The 20,200-nt window shown below is 42.6% G+C and overlaps 1 protein-coding gene across 18 annotated transcripts in view; it reads right to left on the bottom strand.

Annotated features, from left to right (window-relative positions):
• Positions 1-20,200, bottom strand: part of dmd (dystrophin) — a 167,528-nt gene that overhangs the window by 142,312 nt on the left and 5,016 nt on the right. The window contains exon 1 of one of the 18 annotated variants that reach the window (XM_057026125.1): positions 7,443-8,037. The exons of the other annotated variants lie outside the window; for them this stretch is intronic. The gene's annotated coding sequence lies outside the window, so the exon portion shown is untranslated. Of the gene's footprint in view, positions 1-7,442; positions 8,038-20,200 lie in introns of those variants that run through there. 18 annotated transcript variants of the gene reach the window in all.

Here is a 20,200-nt window from a genome sequence, read left to right as displayed (position 1 = left end):
GTCATCTGAAAGCTTCATGTAGGGGGGTGAGGGGTATCCTGCAGTTCCCACATCCAATCATGACTTTAAAATAGCCAACTTCCTCACAGGGATCTAAGTATTTAATCTTAAACACAACATGTTGGCAGAATGCCACATTTTGAATGAACTGGGACTTATCTTTACTTTTTCCTTCTATCACACGCTATTGGACAACTTTCAACCAAACAATTCACCAAAAAAGCCGCCAGCAACAACACAGATGGAGACATTTTGGAGGTAAGAATCTGTTTTCAGTCTATGCTGTGATATGCTTTCCCGCTTTCTACTTTAATGTTTATATCTGGATGATAATGATGTTATCTTCTGTCTCTCACAGTAGACTATTAGCCACCCAAGGACATGCTGCAGCTGCACTCACCCTAAATTGATCTGAAGAGAAGGTCGTGCCATAAAATTTAAGTGATGGCTGGAGAATTTAGATTTCAGTTGGGAAATTTAAGCAATAAGAACATGTTTTCCTCCTTTGTTAATGCATTTCACTGCATTAAATGGAGCCAGTGTAGTCTTTCCAGGATGAACAACTTGTTCAGTGTGGTCTCCAAAAAGCCTTATAATATAATAAAGGGAGAATTTTGTGTAAAATACAATTTCAATGCCGGTGAAACGTCTCGAAGCATAAACAAACACCAGGAGAGACGAGCTGTTTTAGACGTCTTCTAAGGAGTATTTGTTTTGATCTAAAAGTGACGTCCTAAATGTGAACAGGTGAGAAAACCATTTTACTATGTATGAGAACATTTACGATGACGATCACCAAGACGATGCATTGGTTTGTACTGCCCACTAAACAGTTTACCAGGTTTCTAATCCAGTCTGAGCTGCTGTGCAGCTTTTATCCATTTTGAAGCCACATAACATCTCCCAACTTCTGCATTTGAGGAAAATAAACATTTACACTGCCACTAACTTCATGTGATGAATACAATTAACTGTGCCCGGCACCAAAGCCAAACATCCACAAGTAGCTTAACAAAGGAAAAGTCTACATAAAAAGCAATTTCAATTTCATTTTCATATCTTTGTAAAAATGAGGCAACACTTTGCAACCAGTTAGGCTGAGGCTTCCACCCCCACTGGCCTAATTATAATGCCAGTGTAAATTGTGAATTTATGGTGAGGAGAACAAAAGTCCCGTTCATATGTTGACTTAAAATGACATTTTTTTAAATGGATAAATACTGATAAATAAAGATACTGAATCACTCAATCACTCAGGATTCAATCAAGCGTAACTATTTTTATTTTAAAGAATTACTATTTTGTATTTTTAGTCACTGAAACTCGAGGAAATGAGATTCAGACAGAGGATGCAGCTCAGCTTCAATGACGGAGACACAGAAATATAATACAGTCCCAGGTTATGTGGCTAAATTTATACTGCACATCTGCTGAGTTTCCACTGACCACACTGCACCTTATAAACTGAACATTATAAACTCATATACTGTAAAATCGATTAAGATCCCCAAAAGAGAGGAATGCAATATGCCATAAGTGCACCATAGTGCAAAGGAGTTTTTCTTTCTAGCTGCTTTTCTCCTTAGTTTCCATCATCCTCAGATCAACTCACAAAAGATCCATAAATGTCAACTGTGCTTGTTGAACAGCAACTGGAGCAGTGGGATAGATGTGACCACTGTGGCCCACGCTGCTAATGGGACCGGTTTATTATTAAAGGATAAAGTGTTTCCACATCTTTATTTAGCTTTATTTTTGGATTTTCTAATCTTAATCTCAGACACCAACCACATCCCTTAATGCACACTTCTGACTTTTCTTTGGGTAATTTAAGAGCCTTTCCTTATACTGTTGCCTGTGTACAGAATGCATAAGACCCCACAATAGAAGGATATTTAGAAACATATAGAGAAACCTTATAGGACTGGAACTGCTCCTGTAGCTCCATCCAAGGTGTGGGCAGGGCACAGAACACTGTAGAAATCATTTGAGGAAATGCACAAAATATTGGAAAGGTGCAAACTGCATGTGACAGTGGAAGGAAATGAAAAGGGGGAGATTGGTATCAGGGGAAAATACGCAGCGGGGCTCCAATATGGGACGTGCTAGGTCTGTGACCATTTGTGACACTAAACATAATAAGTTAACAAGTGATGTGCTAAAAATGTGCAAAATGCAACTATTATGGGACTCATGGCATTCATTTGTTCAAAAAAAAGACAAACTTAAAAGTTGTGCCACCTCCAACACATTTTGATGCTGTCTAGTATGTGAAGTTTACTCACTGCAGCTTTGTGGTTGTATTGTGTCCACGGAAATCTCAGAAGATGAGATGCTTCATGCAGAAGATGTTTTAATATGTTTAAACATTGAGAATAGCTTAAATGGTGCTGCTCATACCTTACCTTGTGATATTGCAGATGGCTTTTGCTCTACCTCCTATCTTTTTTATTCTTTTGGGGGCTGGAGATCAGATGTATGAAGTATGAAGCATAACTGTTACGTTTCTTACTCAATGACGTGTAGCATGTTCAGCCTCACGTTAGAACATCTAGATATCACCACAGGCTGGAAGTGCTAATGTTGCCTAAGCTTGGAAAAGAGGTATTTGTTCATTCCCTGAAGTACATGTGTATATTAACATTTGATAAATATTAATATCATTAGGGGAAAAAGGAGCGTCCTGTTCTGTGATCATTTTTTCTAACCTTACTTTATTAGATTTTGGGCTTTTTTATTTCAACATGGACAAGAAAGACTACTCTCACGTTCTGGAGAATATTTCTACTGGACAGAACTGTAATTCAGCTGCGATTAAGGATTCCTTTAAAGTTCCATATTGTGCTTTTCTTGTTGATAGTCAATTTACAGCATATAAAAATCTGCCATTTCATTCTCCAGAGCAGAGAGTCATTATTCTTTTTGGGTGCTATCGAGGTACAAATGGGTCTAATTGAATCACTGAGAAACCTGTAATTCAAAAAGAAACCTGCAGATGGGAATGGAAAAGGGGTGAGGAATGACTTATGGACCCAGGTACAGTAAGACTCAGCAGAATGATTGCAAAGCTCTGTGGCATTAAACTCTGCTTCCATGTTAAACTAGCCACTTGAACTTTCCAACTGTGACAATCTTCCTTTAAGATCAGCATGCACAAAGATGTGCCAAGTCCTTTGATTTATTGTGTTTGCTTTAAATAAAGACCTCAAGGTGCAGCCAGGATGCCAACGTGTTTGCATCTAGAAAAGCCTGGGTGGAGCCAGTTGCTGGGCTACATTTACCTCACAACACAGGTAGTGTTGCAAACTAAATTGTGAATTCACAGACGTGTTTACTGATGTCTTATTCCTCTGTTCCTCTCTCTCTCTCTCTAACTCACACACCTTTAAGGATCACTAACTCAGGTAACAGCAGGCCCCCCAAGATGTGACAGTGGCACATTAGGCGGTGAGAGGTAGACCGCCAAGGGTGAGCAAGAATCACGCACCAAGGTTTAATGGATGGCCGGATGAAGATGCTTTACTTCCCACTCTGCGACCCCCATCCCTGCCAGACCTGCCTCTTACTCCCTGTTGCTCTGAGCAACCCTGACCCACAAAACCAAGGGTGACATGCAGTGTCACCCAACAGCACCACCGGAATAATCACTCCAGAGACAGGGGGAAGACGTGCTGAGAGAAAAGAGGGAAAGAACAGAAATAGAAGTAGATTCAGGTAGACAAAGATAAAAAAAGACATGGGTGATAGATGATGCAAGAGGGGACGGGGGGAGGTAAATGTGGAGAGAGAAACAGAAAAGGAGATTATGTCCGTCCTTGTTCAAAGAGGATAATGAGGTGAGAGAAGCTGAGCCGCCCCGGTGGGGCAAATCCCAGCACACCTGCTGCCCCAGAAGCATCATGCAGGATGAGTACACACTTCCTGACACATATTTATATGACTGTACTTGTGATGACCGTCCTTCCCTGCTGTTATGGTACCTTTCAGCCTTCAACACAGTCGAGCACAATAACTTTAACCATGAACAGAGGAAGGCAACAGAACGCTCAAATAGATGGTTCGGAGTTAAAACGTTAGAACAACAGGTCTGAGAAATGGCTGCATTTCACACACCCCCCCAAGACTGAGGGGAAAACTACGATTTATAGAAGTCAGGAACAGAAACACATGTGCAGCCAGGAAGGAATTCTGTGTGGCATATGCTCCGAATGATTAATATGTTTAATATGGAAGCACAAGGGCTCGTTGCAATGCTAGAATTTGAACCAAAAACAGATGATTGTGAAACTTCAGCAACAATTTGATCCATTAATTGCAGTGTTTGCTTCTCCAACATGAATCCTCTTGTCTATCAGGATTGGCGTCTTGAGGAGGGTACAGCGACCTCTGACCCTGAAATGTGTGACTGGAGTCGCAGGACACAAACACTCAGCTATCATCCTGACTGCTTATTTTTGGCTGAACTGTCACGTCATTTATTTTTTCCCAGCATTGGAATTTTCAGAAGATGCCAAGAATCACACAAGCGCCTCCCACATACTCGTGGTGTCCTTGTGCATTAAGAAACGCACGTGCATGCGCGCCCACGGGTCAGGCAGGCTAAAATGAAGTGTACCAGCACAGAGCAGAGAAGAAAATGAAAGTTGTTTCTTGGATTAAACACATATGATGGATAAATGTTGACCTGTGACATTAATATTTGTGAAACAAATGTTCTAAAGTGGTCTGCTGAATGGGCTCCAATTCTACTTTTATTTACCTCAAAGTGATGAGAATGTATCATCTCTAACATAAACATGTCAAATCACTTTGCTCTTATTTTATCAGGACACTGCCTGCGTTGCTAGCAAGAATAATTAACAAAAATATGAGAATGTTTTAGGTGTAGTGGGGACACAATCTCAGAGAGCCTCCATCTCCTTCTGATCAGCCTGATACTGTAGATGCCTACATTAGTCAAACTAATCTAAAATATGATAATCCGTCCTTTCTAACAGAAAAAAAAGATGACTATCTCTGATCCGCCCAGTCTTCACATGCTCACATTTTGGATTTAACTGTGAAATATGCCTTATTATTCTCGGCACATCAGACTCTCAGGACTCTTCTCATTCCTCTGTTTGTATGACATCATGCCTCACATTTGACAAGGAGAGAAGAGTCAGGGCCAAAGGCATTTCACAAAATAAGATGTCTGTTGTCATAATACTGCAGTAATAATACCTAATCATGTCTGCAACAGAGGGCAAAAACCTTTCTTGATAACTTTTAAGTCCAAAAAAAACTTTGGTTTGGAACTCCAGGTGATAAAAAATATTGCCGCCAAAGGAATAGAGAGCTCACATTTAATGCTTCAAAAATAAAGACAACAGCTGTGATTCAAACACAGAAATTGTTCGCTCTACGAGACGACAAGAGCCACTAACCACTGCACCACTGACCTTGTGATGCATGTGTGTGCAGCTGTAACAAGTTAGCAGTGATCACAAGCAGACGCTAGCTAGACATGGTGGCAGAAGACAGGTAACAGGACATATTTAACAAAAAAAGGTTATGAATGCCTTTCTTAGTTGTGTTTAGATCACCTGGATCAACAGAGACAATATGGAACCATTTTCATGCATTTACTTCCCTCGGTTTTATTGGATTTGATCCTCGGAACCTTTTTTAAGTGGCCTCTTCCTGCCCGTGTTTCAGATAATCTTGCTGTGTGTCAACTGAGATCTCCTTCATGCACTGAGATTGATTTCTAGGTTGGAGGCGTGAAGCCCAACAGTGACAGAGTTCAGCCTCAGAGGCTCCTCTCTGGGTCCTCTTCCTATGGAGCAGCTGCACACGAATAAGGTTCCCTTAAAACAGCTGGGCTCAGCTGGGGCTACAGGGCTGCCAAAGCTTCCACTGATCTGTGCTCCATTTGCATCGACGGCCCAGAAGAGAAGGCCACAAATAAGACGGGAAGTATGAGTTGATTCAGCCGTGCCTGGCTCATGGCCACAAAACCACTGAGATTCTCAACTGCCAAAACAGCTAAAACAGGGTGAGCAATTAGTACGCACGCCAGCGGCCTCTAATGAGGAAAATCAACAGATACAACCACTTCATCAACTCTTCACTAGATAAGAAAAACAGGACAGGGTTCATGGTAGGTTCGATTTTTACATTCACACATTTTAAATATTTGAACCTTATCAAGCAAAACCAAAAATCTCTTATCAGTCTTTAGGATTCCAAGATGTGTAATAACAGTTTTACAGCTCTTTTTGTGAAGCTCCATCCATCACTCATTCTTACGCAATGATTTTAAGCTACTGGAGATGAAAAGTCTTTTTCATCGACCTGTTAGAACATTGTAAAAATAAGTATTATTTTGTAAGAAGGATGACACAAAAACCACTATGTAGATTTAAAACGTGTTAAAATGTGTTGGATGAAGGGGGGTTAGCAGTAAATTCTCCATGATGGAGTGGATTTCTTTGTGTTGAAAGGCAGCGCTCTCTAAAACCCTCATTACTTTAGAATTGAAACCATGCAGCTCTGATGCTCACAAAGCCTTTTTTCTCTTTGTGATACTCCTACAGGTGCTGTCTTCACCTTACACTTTACCCAGAAACTCATCTGCACTATGCAGCCAACTTGTTATTTTGGACTTAGACTTGAGGTATAGTCCATGCTCAGCAGAGGAGCCTTACTGTACATCCATCTGCTAGTCTGTAATGACTCTTTAATCCCGGTGGGAGTGATAGTAAACCTGCTGGTCTATGTGAGTTTATCTGATCAGCCGAGTTTTTTTTTTTTCGTTTTTTTATTTTAACCGCCAGAATATTCCCTAATGGACCCTACTTTGCTGTCATGTTTATAATAACACCTCATTTAGGTGAGATTCAGGACCACTTCACCCACTGCTGAATATGATTTACAGAAATAGAGAGAGTCTTAAGGGGGCTGCTGTGTAGGTACAGTAAACAACAGTTGAGCAGCTGATAGGAGGGAGACGCGCAGGAGTCTCAGCTGTGAAGCTCCCCAGCGTTCCAGATGTAATAACACAAGAACGTGCAGCCAATAAACCAACAAAGCCTGGGTATGCCAGGTTGGAACTGTAGCAGATGATCCGCACCGTGAATCACAAGCACGCACCGGCATGTGCGCAAAGACGCACGCTGCCACCGGGGATGCTGAGGAACGCCGTCCCAGACGAGGCGACATCGGCTGAACCGCCTGTTGTCATCAGGAGTTTTTCTCCCCTGCAGGCCACGGGAATTCAACCAAACTCTGACCAGGTCTGCTTTTCTGCGTCAAAGCTGCCCTGAAAGGCGCTTTCCGGCACAAATGTCATGTGGACTTTTGGCATGACTTGAAATACAAACTGTGCAAAGACAACAGGAGCCACAAAGCAGCCGCCTCGCGTAGAAAGTGTGCGTGGGGTCCGTTTCCCCCGCTCTTACCTGAATATGTGCCAGCCTAACCGAGTGGCATCTCGTCGGCTTTTAATCCCTCCGAGCCGAGTCGGGTGTAGCTACTCAGTACAGCTGAAGAACAGGTGAATCCCCCCCACAAAAAAAAAAATAAAAAAAATCCCCACACAAATAGTCCCTCTGATTATGGAGGCACGCACTCGCTGCGAGTGTGCGCGCAGCTCTTTGGAGTCCTGGTCACTTCAAAAAGTGTCCAGCGTGCGTGTGCAGACGCTCGGGAATGGTGCCGATGTTGGAGAGCTCCTGGGAGCAGATCAGACAGTGGCCGGCTGTCCTCTACCTTCACTGGCGGCGGCGCTCTCACCGTCTGGCTCAGTCTGGATCCTAACAGGCACAACGAAGCGCTCTCTCTCCCCGTCTCTCTCCGTCGCTCTCTCACGGACGCCACTATTTCATTTCTTCTATAAGGTTTGTTTGATACAGTCCATCTGCTTTGAGAATTGCGCCACAACCACTGCATCAGTGAGCAAACTTTTCAGCACCTCTGCAGACGAAGAGCTAAAGTCGCTCCCATCGACGGGTCCGAACTTTTGGACTATTTTGTAATTCAGATTGGAACGTTTTCAACAAGCACCCACAAGTCCCGGAACTGCTTGTTACTCTGGAACTGCATGCTTCTCTGGAACTGCATGCTTCTCTGGAACTGCATGCTTCTCTATGGAAGAACAATACCAAGAGTGACGTCCTCCTTAAAATGTCAACGTGCTTATCCGCAGTTTTTTTTAACCCACAATCTCCTATTCAGACACTGTGGTTACTCTCACTTAAAAAAGTAAGCAGTCAGTCTATCTATCTATCTATCTATCTATCTATCTATCTATCTATCTATCTATCTATCTATCTATCTATCTATCTATCTATCTATCTATCTATCTATCTATCTATCTATCTATCTATCCATCTATACGAGTTAAGATCTTCAGGTCACAGTGTCACTTAACAGTGTAATGCAATTCTGATGTCTCTTAGCTAGTTTTCAAAACTAATATTGCACAGATGCTAGCGTTCTAATCCGTATCATTTCGGCTGAACCATCAAAACTGAAGCTGTAATTTTTGTGATAATATTAGCACCTTTATGCTCCAATCGCTCCTCGGCTTTACGCCTTTGCTATTTATTTAGTTGACAGGAGTAATGACCAGCGTATTACTGCCCTCTTCTGGCAAGACAGGGTAAAACACGTGAATTCCTCATTTGTCAACCGATGTCACTGTAATAGATTTTTTTTTAAAATGCATTATTTCTAAAAGTCATACTTTTACGCAGAAATACACACTTGAAAAGTGGATTTCCACAGACAGGAAGCAGTGGTTACTACTGAGAAAATGTGAATTTATTCTCTCAACGCAAAATCCCAAAGAGTTCCATTCCTCACTAGAGTTAATGCTTCATGAATCCACCTTACGGGCTCCTTTTGGACAGGATTTGGTAAGTGACTGGTTTCAAAATGAATGTGCACCACACGCAAACCATCAGCCTGATTGATGAAGCATTAACATTAATAAAAAATTCAAGTATTCGCAGTTGCACTCAATCTACGCTGGTTAGCTGACTGGTTCCTGGGTCCTTCCCTGACAGATGGTCCTAATTTCCAAAAATACAGATGAGTGCATTACGTCTGTGGCTCTATTCTGTAAATAATTGCCTCATATGGCAAATGGCTTTAATAATTAGCCATCGTTATCTTTGGGTTTGTGTTGATGGTCATGATGTAACAGTAGGGGTTTCAAATGAAAAGGTGTCATGTTTGGACAACCCTCCACCTCAGTGTAATTCCTGATTCATCTATTGTATGAGGACTTGTATCCACCTGACCCACGCTCCTGTGCCCCGCAATGTTCAGGGATTTCAAACATTCATCAAGCCCAACAGCTGGACGGGCTGGGCAAATTGTACAAAGTGGCGTATGATTCTGGAATATCCAAATGAGATGAAACTTAAATGAGGGGCGATTAGCGAGCGCGAGGAGATGCACCGCAAAGACAAGATCTCTGCTCAGTTTTGCAAGAGTATTTTTCTTCTCATGAATAGAATATCAGCTCATTTCCTGGGTCATCTGCTGCTCGGATAATTGGGTAAAGGGCTGAGAGCAAACTGCACACATCCAGGCTTCACATCAGGGAACAGTGGATAATAAAAGAGTGCCGTTTAAAAGCTGGTTCAACCTATTTTGTAGTTATAGAATTAGTTGCAGTACAGTTAATGTGCACAAACAGTGCAAAGATTGGAAAAATGTTTGTACATCTGATATAAATCAGTTGCTACTTGCAGGTTTGCAGAACTCCGAAGTGAAAATTACAATTAACTGAATAAAAAATATGGGACTTAGACTCAAAAGTGTATCCTGTGTCCAGTTTTAACTTTGGCACAGGAGGAGAGGAGAGGTATCTCTGATGGACTTGCACTGTCATAGCCTTAACTGCAACTTGACACTTCAATGACACAACTAAAGCTAGGTTGGGATTTTTCTTTTACAGGTCCTTTGTGCCACATATTAAATTTATGGTCTTTGAGGGTTAAACACTTAAAAAGTAGCTGTAGAGTAGAAGGACTGTGCTGCCAACTGTGCAGTTAATCATTGTATTAAATTGCACTGCAAGGCTCTGTGTAATTAAAACAGTGAGGGAGACTCATTTACTTTTTCATTTGGCCGTATTAAACAGAAAATGAAAAACGCACCCTTAGAAAAACATTCAAATAAACACATTTAGGGGAAGAGAGAGGTGTTGACCAGAGCCAAACTAGGCAGGTGTTTATCCACACCGTAGCCGGTCCTGTGCCATTTCCTGTTAAGCTGAGCCACCATCCACCTGCATCTGTCCAGTCGCATCCCTTTGAGCGGGCACCGTACTATATGTCATCTAACCGGCAACAAGAGTTTTTCCTCACAGCTTGTGTACCTGAAGGCATCATGAGACATCAGCCGCAGAATGAGCACTATTGCCTACCCGGCGTGGGACAGCAGGAGGAGCGGCCATTATCCGTGGAGGCCTGGGAGACTCCAGCCGTAAGTCTGCGATGGGAATAAAGCGATCAGTCATATAAAACTAGTTCTGTCAAGTGCTGCCTTATCTGCTCAGAATTAAACTCCACTGACAGGATAATGCACTGGCGGGTCTGAAGCGCAGTGGACTGCCACAGAGAACATCCCCGGGTGACTCACAAGTCATCAAAAACAGCGCGGTAGAAAGGACCATGCATCTCTGATAAGAACCTGTTGTTTACAGCGGCCGAGCGAAGGAAGCGGCTTGTGTTTGCAGCCTGGAGACGGCCGTGTGACTACGGTTGTGGGGGAGTCTTTAGTGCTTTGGTCAAGGTTATCAAGGATGGAGTTATTGTCCAGATGTTCCTGGATGATTGCAGGTGTCAACAGGCCAATCAAAAGTAGAAAGACATCCAAAATTTTGCCACTTTTCCACTTCTATCTCCACATACACTTATTAATCTGATATTTTTGATCCACAGTTTTCTGGTCAATCATCAAAATAATATTGCAGTTGTGGAAAAATAACCATCAAATTGGAGTAAGGGACATAAAAATTGGTCATTATTTAAAGAAGTGTAATATCAATGCAAAACAGTGACACAACTAAGATGTGACTGTTTACCTATAGGTCATCATTTTTCATTTATGAATTCATTTCTTTATTTAATCTACATTACTGCTCTGGCAGTTTGCCACCAATGAAGGACCTTTAAAACTGCAGCAAAAGAAAACGAAACACAAAATTGTTGCCATCTGAGCACCGACTTGCAGACCTTCAACAAAACAAATGTGAGATTTTTGTCCTGTTGTAACGAAATGGAGAGAGACACAAAGATTGGAGGACAAAAAAAGAGGCACAGATTTTAATGATGTCCGTGGGGAGAAAGCAGCAGTCTGCTGGAGAAAATTACATCTTCCAGGAATCTGGATTTTAGTGACTGATTAGCCAACTGAAAGGACTGATGGAGACCAGAGGATTCCAGTCAGGAGCATTTACACACAGGCAAGTTATCAAAACTTCAGTTCTTCCCTCTAAGCTCTATTCAGGCAATGAAGATACTTTGACCCACACTTTGCCTTTTTTGTCCTATTTTTGGAGCCTAGAATGGGTTAATTGCTGTATGAAATACCACAGGGACACATTCCGACTGTGATGAACAAGGTCAAGCAATTTTTGTCAGCTTCATATTTTCCTCATTAAACCAGGTTGAAAAGTCCTACACTCCAAGAATATGAATCAAACTTACCACACAGAGTTCTTTTGGAGATGATTGAATTTTGTGCTTCCAAGAAAAACCCGTAGCAATCAAAATTTGGTCTTAAGTTTGGAGCAGAATGACAGAATCTATCAAAAACTGGGCAATTTTCGGGCTGAGGACAAAGCAACTCAGCAGACAAACAAAATCCTTTCTCATCCATACTGTATGACAAATAAAGCTACAAAAAATGTGTGTGTTCAGCTGCAGGATTGTTGTCCTAAATGGAAAAAAATAGCGTATATTTTAGTGTATGTGCCAAACTTTCTCTATCAAAAACACACACAGCCTCAATTTTCTTTCTACCGATAACGTTAAACATTCTTCATCATTCATTTTTAACATAAAACCATGACTTCTCAAATGCAAATTATGGTACTCAATTAATTAAAAATAGCAGCAAATACAGCTAAAATGACTTCTAGTTAAATATTCAGTGAAAAATATTTACTATTGTCTTACTTTAAGGTTAGTTTTATTGCTATATTTATTTATAGCTGACAGTATCCCAGAGTAAACACGGGTGCTCCCAGTGTTTCATTAAAGTGGTTCCTCCAAACAGGCTGGTGGCCACAGTTGTCACAGAGGGATCATTTCATTCACTTTCATTTACTTACTTCATATATGCCAATATAGCATTAATATGATTTTTATAAAACAAAACAAGGTTTCTCATCACTGTCTCATCTTTTGTAATAATAACAGTTATCACTATATATAATAGTTAATATTACTAATAAATATAGTGGTAATATTAACTATTATATACAGTACGGGCCAAAGGTTTGGACACACCATCTCATTCAATGCTTCTTCTTGAGTATTTACGTAGTAGATTCTCACTGAAGGCATCAGAACTATGAATGAACACATGTGGAACTATGAACTTAACAAAAAAGTATGAAATAACTCAAATATGTCTTATATTTTAGATTCCTCAAAGTAGCCACCCTGTGCTTTCTTGATAGCGCTGCAAACCCTTGATGTTCTCTCAGTGAGCTTCCTGAGGTGGTCACCCCCTTATCAGGGTCACGTCAGTGAGACTCCACTATGGAAATAGTCATGAAAAGAAAGAAAACACATTAAATGAGACTGCGTGTCCAAGCTTTTGGTCTACACTGTATCATAATAATGCCTCTGATTTCCTACCTGCTGTTAAAAAGAGTCTATACTGAGGAGACTTCTACAACAGTTGTGCTTTGGATCCCGTCAACAAAAGGTGGCGCAAAGGTGTTTCTGTACCTAAAAATAAAATTAGGCCATCATTGCTTCTTTCAGGAAGAGGAATGCTGGCTTTAGAAAGGTTTTCTCTTCTGTTATGGGCAGCTTTGAAGAGGATTACCAATAATTGGAGGGTAACCGGACCGTTCTCTAGTGCTGTCTTGAGCTTATATTGCAGCAGAGATTACTAGATGTGAGGCTGTCTGTGGTGTTTCCCCTCTGTCCGAGCGGTGCAGCAGGACTGCTGAACAGTTTAGCAGCAAAGCATCAAGCATCAGATTGCTCCAAGGGCACATCGGAACCTCTTCGCTGCTGCGTCTGATGAAATCCCAGCGTGTTTAAAGCCAAGTGTGCATAAATCTTGGGTGGTGTGAGCTCAGCCTTAATACCACAAGCTCAGTCGTGTTCTTCATTCTTCCTGCATTGTGGCAGCTAACCTCAAAAGGTTTTTCCCTGACTGTAATTATGCCCCTTTAAACCTGGGGAGATTATAATTTCATTCTTGCTCCCTTTTGCCAACTTCATGCTCGCCAAACCTGTAAGGGCTAAATAAAATCCTTCAAACTAATACAGCATCGCCTGCAGCTGAAAACTCTGCCCGCATGACACACAGCCTGCGACTTGGCAAGTGCTCCGTCATCGAGCATATGTCTTTATTTACAGTGATCACGTGCATCATTAAGCATGGCCATTAGTCAGCTGGCACAGGAAATGGCAGGGATCCTGTTTGCTCATTGGCTGGGGGACCTCATTAAGGGGGGTTTATTGGTTTGAAGATGACCTCACTGTGGGTGTGTGGCTGTGAAAGTGCGCGTGTGCCGGCCTCGATGACAGATAGAGGCACAGCCGGACCAGCTGGTGAAAAAATCCCTGCAATCTGCTTCTTTTTTTTCAGCTGGCCTGGGAACACTCACACACAGCCTGCGGATGTAGAGCTAAAAAGGTAACTACATCCAACGTTTTTCCTACACGGTATATTCAAATCTGCAGACAACTATCACCAGAAATAAAACGACTGTTTAATAACGCACACAGAATGAAAAGTGGATGATGAATGAAGCCATTTGGAAATGGCTGCCCTGTTAAATGAACGTGCAACAGTTGCCACGAATGATTGTATCATTTAGCTCCAACAGTAGTGCGGCGCACACACACTTCCATTCTGAAAGCACCGGAGTGTGTCCTCTCTCTCTTTCTCCATCCCGGTGCCAAGAGGGGAAAAAAATGGCAGGTCATTAAAAAAATTTATAGCAATTCTTTAATATTCTCTTAATTAAAATTCACTTATCACCACTGGGGACTTGAGAGCAGGGCCATTAAGGACAGAGCTCTCTCCAGCGTATAAAGAATATGTGCGTGCAGCATGTACATACTATTATAGCCATCATTGTGGGGACCATATCAGAACCCAGATGTGCGTGCATGTTTAATTAGTGCTATTAATTACAAAAGCTCTTGATTAGGCTGCATGCTTTGGCATGTTCTGACTCACACGGATTACATAGAATATGCTATAGAATGAAAGAATCAATGAGGTGGCTGTGGGTGGCGCTCACGAGTGACAGCGTTGATAAGATTGCACATCGTAGCCACTGGGAGGCCTCGGTCGACTCCAGCATGTCCCACTTTAATAAAACGGCGGCTTTGTGGGTGAGCTCTTGCATGTCGTCAGCTAATTAACTCTTTGAAAGTAGAGCTCGGTAGATTGCGAAGAACAGTAACATTACCGAGAGCAGACAAACACAAGGTTAATTAATCAAGCCTGTACCGCCTTTCTTTGCTTTCGGAAATGTGTCTTAAAAAGACTGAACCCCTCTGCTGGGTCTTGTACCTTTAAAGATAGCTATCAACCTCTTAGGTGTAGCGGAGGGCTGGATATACTCTGTCTGCATGCACTGAATTGTCATATAATTCAACACTGTTTTGATAGAAGTACAAAAATAAATGAGGAGCCTGGACAGGCATCAAAAAGTACAGAAAAGTGAGATAGAGGAACACTTGAAAATGTTTTTTTTCTTTATCCCTTTCGGGGTCAGCGGGAGGGTGCTGGAGCTGGATCGAAGCTGCAGCTGAGTGAAGGCAGGGTTCACCCCCGGATGAGTTGCCAGTTCATTACAGGGCCCACACGGCAGCTTGCTCAAGGGTACCTGAGCCAGTACTGTGAAGGTCTCCTGCGACCAGAACACCCCTAAAGGTTCGGCTGCACCGGGACTTTAACCGAGAGCGGTTTAAGAGGGTTTAATCAGTGTCTGCTTTCTTGTATCCCAGCTACGGTTGTCATCTGCATTGTTGCCCTGCCAACAGCGAGCGGCGAGGAATCCACGCATGCTTCCTACACGGAGAGATCCCGCAGAGGGTGGAGTCATTAGCCGAACAAGTCTTTAGCAAACAGCCCTGAAATATCGCCACAGGTGAGTCCAAACGCAGAGATGATTCCATAGATGGCCTCAGTAATCTGCTCCACTGATGTTTGATTAAGCCAACAAGACTGGAGATTTTCACATCACTTTGGCCTCTCATCCTCGTCTGAAGCCACTCAAGCCACCGCTGTGACCCACACAGCCGTTCACCAATCAAATGTCTCCCTTTGTTTAGCTGTGGAACACTTTAAGACCCCGGCCCTGAGGGATGTCGTCCTGCGGGTAATTCAATTGTGGCTTTTGTTTACCTGTTAAGGGCATTTTCCTCTCAGAAACACAGGCCCGACCCCCCATTGAACAGGCAATTAACCCGCATGAGATTCAGCCTCGAGCGAACCATATTTCAGGCATTTATGTTTCCGAGGGATGATTTAAAAACATCGACTCACTCCATTGTATCAGCTCAATGACTAGAGTTAAGATTTTTGGCTCAAACCTGCCACCAGCAAGGCTTCTTCAGTGATTTCAGCTAAACAAACGCACCTTGATACAGACAACAGGGTGGAAACGTGTGGTTTTTCCACGCTGCTCCTGAAGTACTCACCAACCACACAGCTCAGTGCAGAAGGATTTTTTTCAAGGGCTGTAAAACTGTTCAAAAATGCCTGAAAGTTCTGTTTATAAAACACTGATTGGATAATGGTCTGTGTGCGCAAATGTCTGAATACAACAGGAGTTACATTTGTAAAAATAGAATTGTCTGCTATGGTGTATCATGTCCAGTTAAAGCATATAAAGGGATATTAAACTGTACATTATTGTTGATTTTGCCATCAGCAGGTCTACAGGGATCTTATTATAGACCCGTCCTTTTTCATTGCCTTCCCAAAATAAACACTAGTATATTTTTTTTCTTTTGAACCAATCTGTTTGAAACGGTTTAGCTTGTCACCCATAAAGAAAATGCTTTATTCTCTGGAAAGGGCCTTTTTTTCTTATTTAGCAAAAGGACGTAATGCTATCTTCAGTCCGCCATCGCTGCTGCTGCAGAACGTGCACGACAATGATGAGCCGGGCGACTTCCTGCTGCATCAAGCAGCTGAATCACTTCAAACGGATGATAGCTCTTTATAAACCAAGATTATAAGAGGGGGGAAAAAGCAATAAATGCAGGAAGCGTTATTTGTGCATAATATCCTACGTGACAGTGAACAAAACAACAAAGTCGCCAGTTTATCAACGCCTCTGAGCTTTTCTCTTTGCATGTTGACTGTCATTTAATCTATTATTGGCACTGCTGTTTCTAGTCTGACTGAATCGTGCTGCGTATTCCACTAGACAAATGATTTTGTGAAGCCTGGTTTTTCATCGTAGCTGTGGTGTTTAGTCATTAAGACGGTGCCAAAGTGTTGTATTTTCGTACTTAAGGACCCGGATCAATCAGTACAGATCGATCGCAGCCAGCTGCCTGCTCCATCGTTAGATCTAGTTGCAGGCGTGTTGAGAAACAGACTAACCGGCATAAACTGACACCCTTAAGTGACTCGGGCTCATTCAGACTAAATTCTGATTGATCTGCAGTCTTGCTTGGATCAAATTAAATCTAAAAGTGGGAAGTGAGCCAGAAAGCCCACACGTTTGAATTGCAAGCTTTCTAATTAAATATCAACTCTCCCACTGAGGGATTAAAATAATCAATGATTGGGGGAACTCGGCTGCAGCAACCATGATGATTTGGACAATACTACTTAAAAAAGCTATTGATCCCAATGATAAGAGAGCTGCATAAAAATGAGCCATGCTAACTGTCTTCTTCGTTACAGGAATCCTCCGCTGAGATTTGATCCAGCACGTAAACATTCACTTTGAAATAGTGACAGGAGGCGGCTGATAGTGAATGTTTCACAGGGCGGGAGGAGCTGCTCACGTTCCGGGAAATGTTTTAAAGTTTGATCACTCTTACGACGCCGTTTCCAAACAATCTGGAAGCAAAAGGGAGCTTACTGGTTATTGTAAATGTGCCACATGGCAACGGCGCTGGTGCCATTTCAGTCACAATAAAAGCACACTGAAAGTTCTCCCAACAGTCTTCAATGCCATTGGTTCACTTTATGGAGTTGGATTCGCTGCTGCCTTTAGGGTCCTCTTTAAAGGGACCTGTGCCATTTTACAAGCAATATAAGCTGGCAACAGATTGAGCAACGATACTTCAATTAAAACCTTTCTACTCCAAACCCGGTCAGGCAGCGCCAATAATTATGTAAATAAACTCTTTATCTGCAGCTTTTTAGTTGATCCAATACTGAAAGTCTTTTCAGACCACTTCAACGCTCTTCCTTACTGTAGCTGACTGCTCTTCTCAGGCGCTCCTGCTTTACTTTTGCTAACTAAAGGCACGGCGTGCAGGAGGAACATGGTGCCACAATCCAAACAAGCAGTCTGTGAATGTGTTGATGTTGTTTGGACAGATTTTACAGCTGACACTGTCAACATACGCCAGCCTTCCTCCTGTTTACCGTCACTGCAGCTACGACAGACACAACCATCTGTGTTCAAGAAGCAAGCTACGCTGCCGTGCTGCATGATGCTAATTTGAAATCATGAGCAGATTTCGGGACATTTCATGTGTTTACTTGGTTAGGGCTTCACTTTTAGCCATTTGAGCACATTATACAGCATGTTATTACTGTACCACTGGCTCCTCCAGAGGCTTTGTCATTAATGCCACTTCTCTAAAGATCTGTTGTATAGGCCTAGATGTTAATGTCCCCTAATGCATATGAGACACCCCTATGACTCAGTGGGATGTGAAGGGTGTGATGGCATCCTCTGATTAACAACGGGTGCCCTCCTTCTTGGGTGGTTTAGTGAGAGGCCCACAACACCTCCAGAGGGTTCAGTGAATCCCAGCGTCCCAGGTTCATCTCTTAGATGCCACCAAGATGCTTGAAGGCCCAGGTGGAGTCCTGTCCGAACAACAGACAAAGCTCTCGAATGGCACAACGACATAAAGGTGCACATCACATGAAGGCAAAGAAGCGTCATTTATGTGGACGTTCAATGGTCTGAACCTCTTTGATTCAGAGGTGCCCAGGGTGCAGCAGAGGTTGTGGAATCGCCCCGCTAATTAAGAACCAAGGCTAAAGCACAAGGAGGCTGCCAGGCCCTACGCAGAGGCTGCAGGAGCCTGCACGTACTCACACACGCTCACACAACAGCACACACGCGCAGAAACTCAGAGTGATTAGACCCGCCCTGGATGTGAGCAGCAATTAACTGCAATCAGAGCGCTGTCCCTCGCCTCCCCACCCCTCACCACGTCCCCATTGCGTCTTATCCTTCAATCTTTCATCTGCGCGTGTGACAGCTGCCTTCTCCTGTTTCTCCTCTGAGTGATTCATCAAGGACCTGGACGATGACGCTGCTAAAGATCATGGTTAAAGCCCAGCGCTGACACTGAAGAACGGTGGCACTTTAATGGGATATAACATAATGGCCACTTTGAAGGAGCCATCTGTAATTGATGACGAGGGAAACATTATGAGTTAGACCTTTAAGCCCTGGTTGCAGCCGAACGTGGCGCAGAGATTTTATTGTTCCTCTGAAATTGTGTTTTAATAACATTAACCTGCCTGTCAGCCCAGTAATGACCGAAAACACACAGACTAAAGCTCTAAATTAAATCTCGAGAGTAAGCAAATGTGGCTCGAATGCTGGCCTAATCTGGTTGCAAACGGAGGAAAATTACCACTATTTATTCAAATGACACATTGACAGCAGGAGGACAGAACTCCTTCCCCCCAACTGTCAGAATTGTTAAGAAGCAGGATCAGCTACTCGGATGAAATCATTTGCTCCAACAGCGTGAAAACGCATCGAGGCATAGTTCCATCTGAATTTGATAAGATGACATCATTAACACACAAATTGGGGTAAAACTTTTTAGAACTATCCAGCACTTTGTACATGATCTTCTGAGGTTCACAGGTTTACTCTGAGTTTAAAGCAGGATGCTCAGCTTGCATCAGCGATGCAGACCGAGGGGGGGGGGGGGGGGGATTTGGTGGATGTTGAAACTGGAGACACATCCGCAGCAGCAACATTCAACTTGATTATTCACAGACAAGAGGTGGATGTGAATATAATACGAGGATAATTGGAGCTAAGTGCTCAACTATCTAGAAATGGCGCTCAATATTATGCTAATAAAAAGGTTAACTACAACTGCAACGTTTCCTTGAATTCAAAGATTCAAATCTCAATGATGTATATATTAGCGTGTGCAGTGAACCACCTGTAAAAATAATTGAGCTGGCCTGAGTTTAGATGTTTTTCGAGGCTAATTAAAGAGGTTGCCAAGGGAAAATGCGTGCAAAGAATTATACCTGTGCAGGTTTAACATTGAATGCACTCATTTTTGGGCAGCTATTAAATGAATATACAGCGTGATGAGCAGTGGAACAGCTGAGGGTTTTGGAAACATCAGGAAACAATAGACTCATTTGTCATAAAAACAGAAAGCGCTAAATAAACCCAGCGAACTCTTGCATGCATCCCAGCAGCTAAGAGCCACAACCTCAAATAATGCAGTACATGCTAGCAAATGGAGCTAATGTTGGGGGAAAAGCACAGCAGCTCTCACGGGGAGTGGCCATTTGCTGCATGCTTGTTAAAAGCACTGTTGTTGAAGCCGCATCAGTTTTTCATCCCAGTTCTTTGCTGTAGCCTCTCAACAAAAGAAATAAGAGTTTAATGGTTGTGCAGTCTTTGAGAGTGCCATCTTAGCACAGAAACAGGCGGGAGCAGCTCCCTTCCTTCACCCCTCTTTTCACTCCTCTAAATTGTGCCCATCCCGTTCTTCTTTTGTGGAACCTTATGACACCATTTCAGGGAACACAATTGAAA

Source organism: Takifugu flavidus, chromosome 3, assembly GCF_003711565.1.
Source record: "Takifugu flavidus isolate HTHZ2018 chromosome 3, ASM371156v2, whole genome shotgun sequence".
NCBI lineage: Eukaryota > Metazoa > Chordata > Actinopteri > Tetraodontiformes > Tetraodontidae > Takifugu > Takifugu flavidus.
The sequence above is the reverse complement of the archived record's forward strand: the minus strand, read 5'-3'. Positions and strand labels throughout refer to the sequence as shown.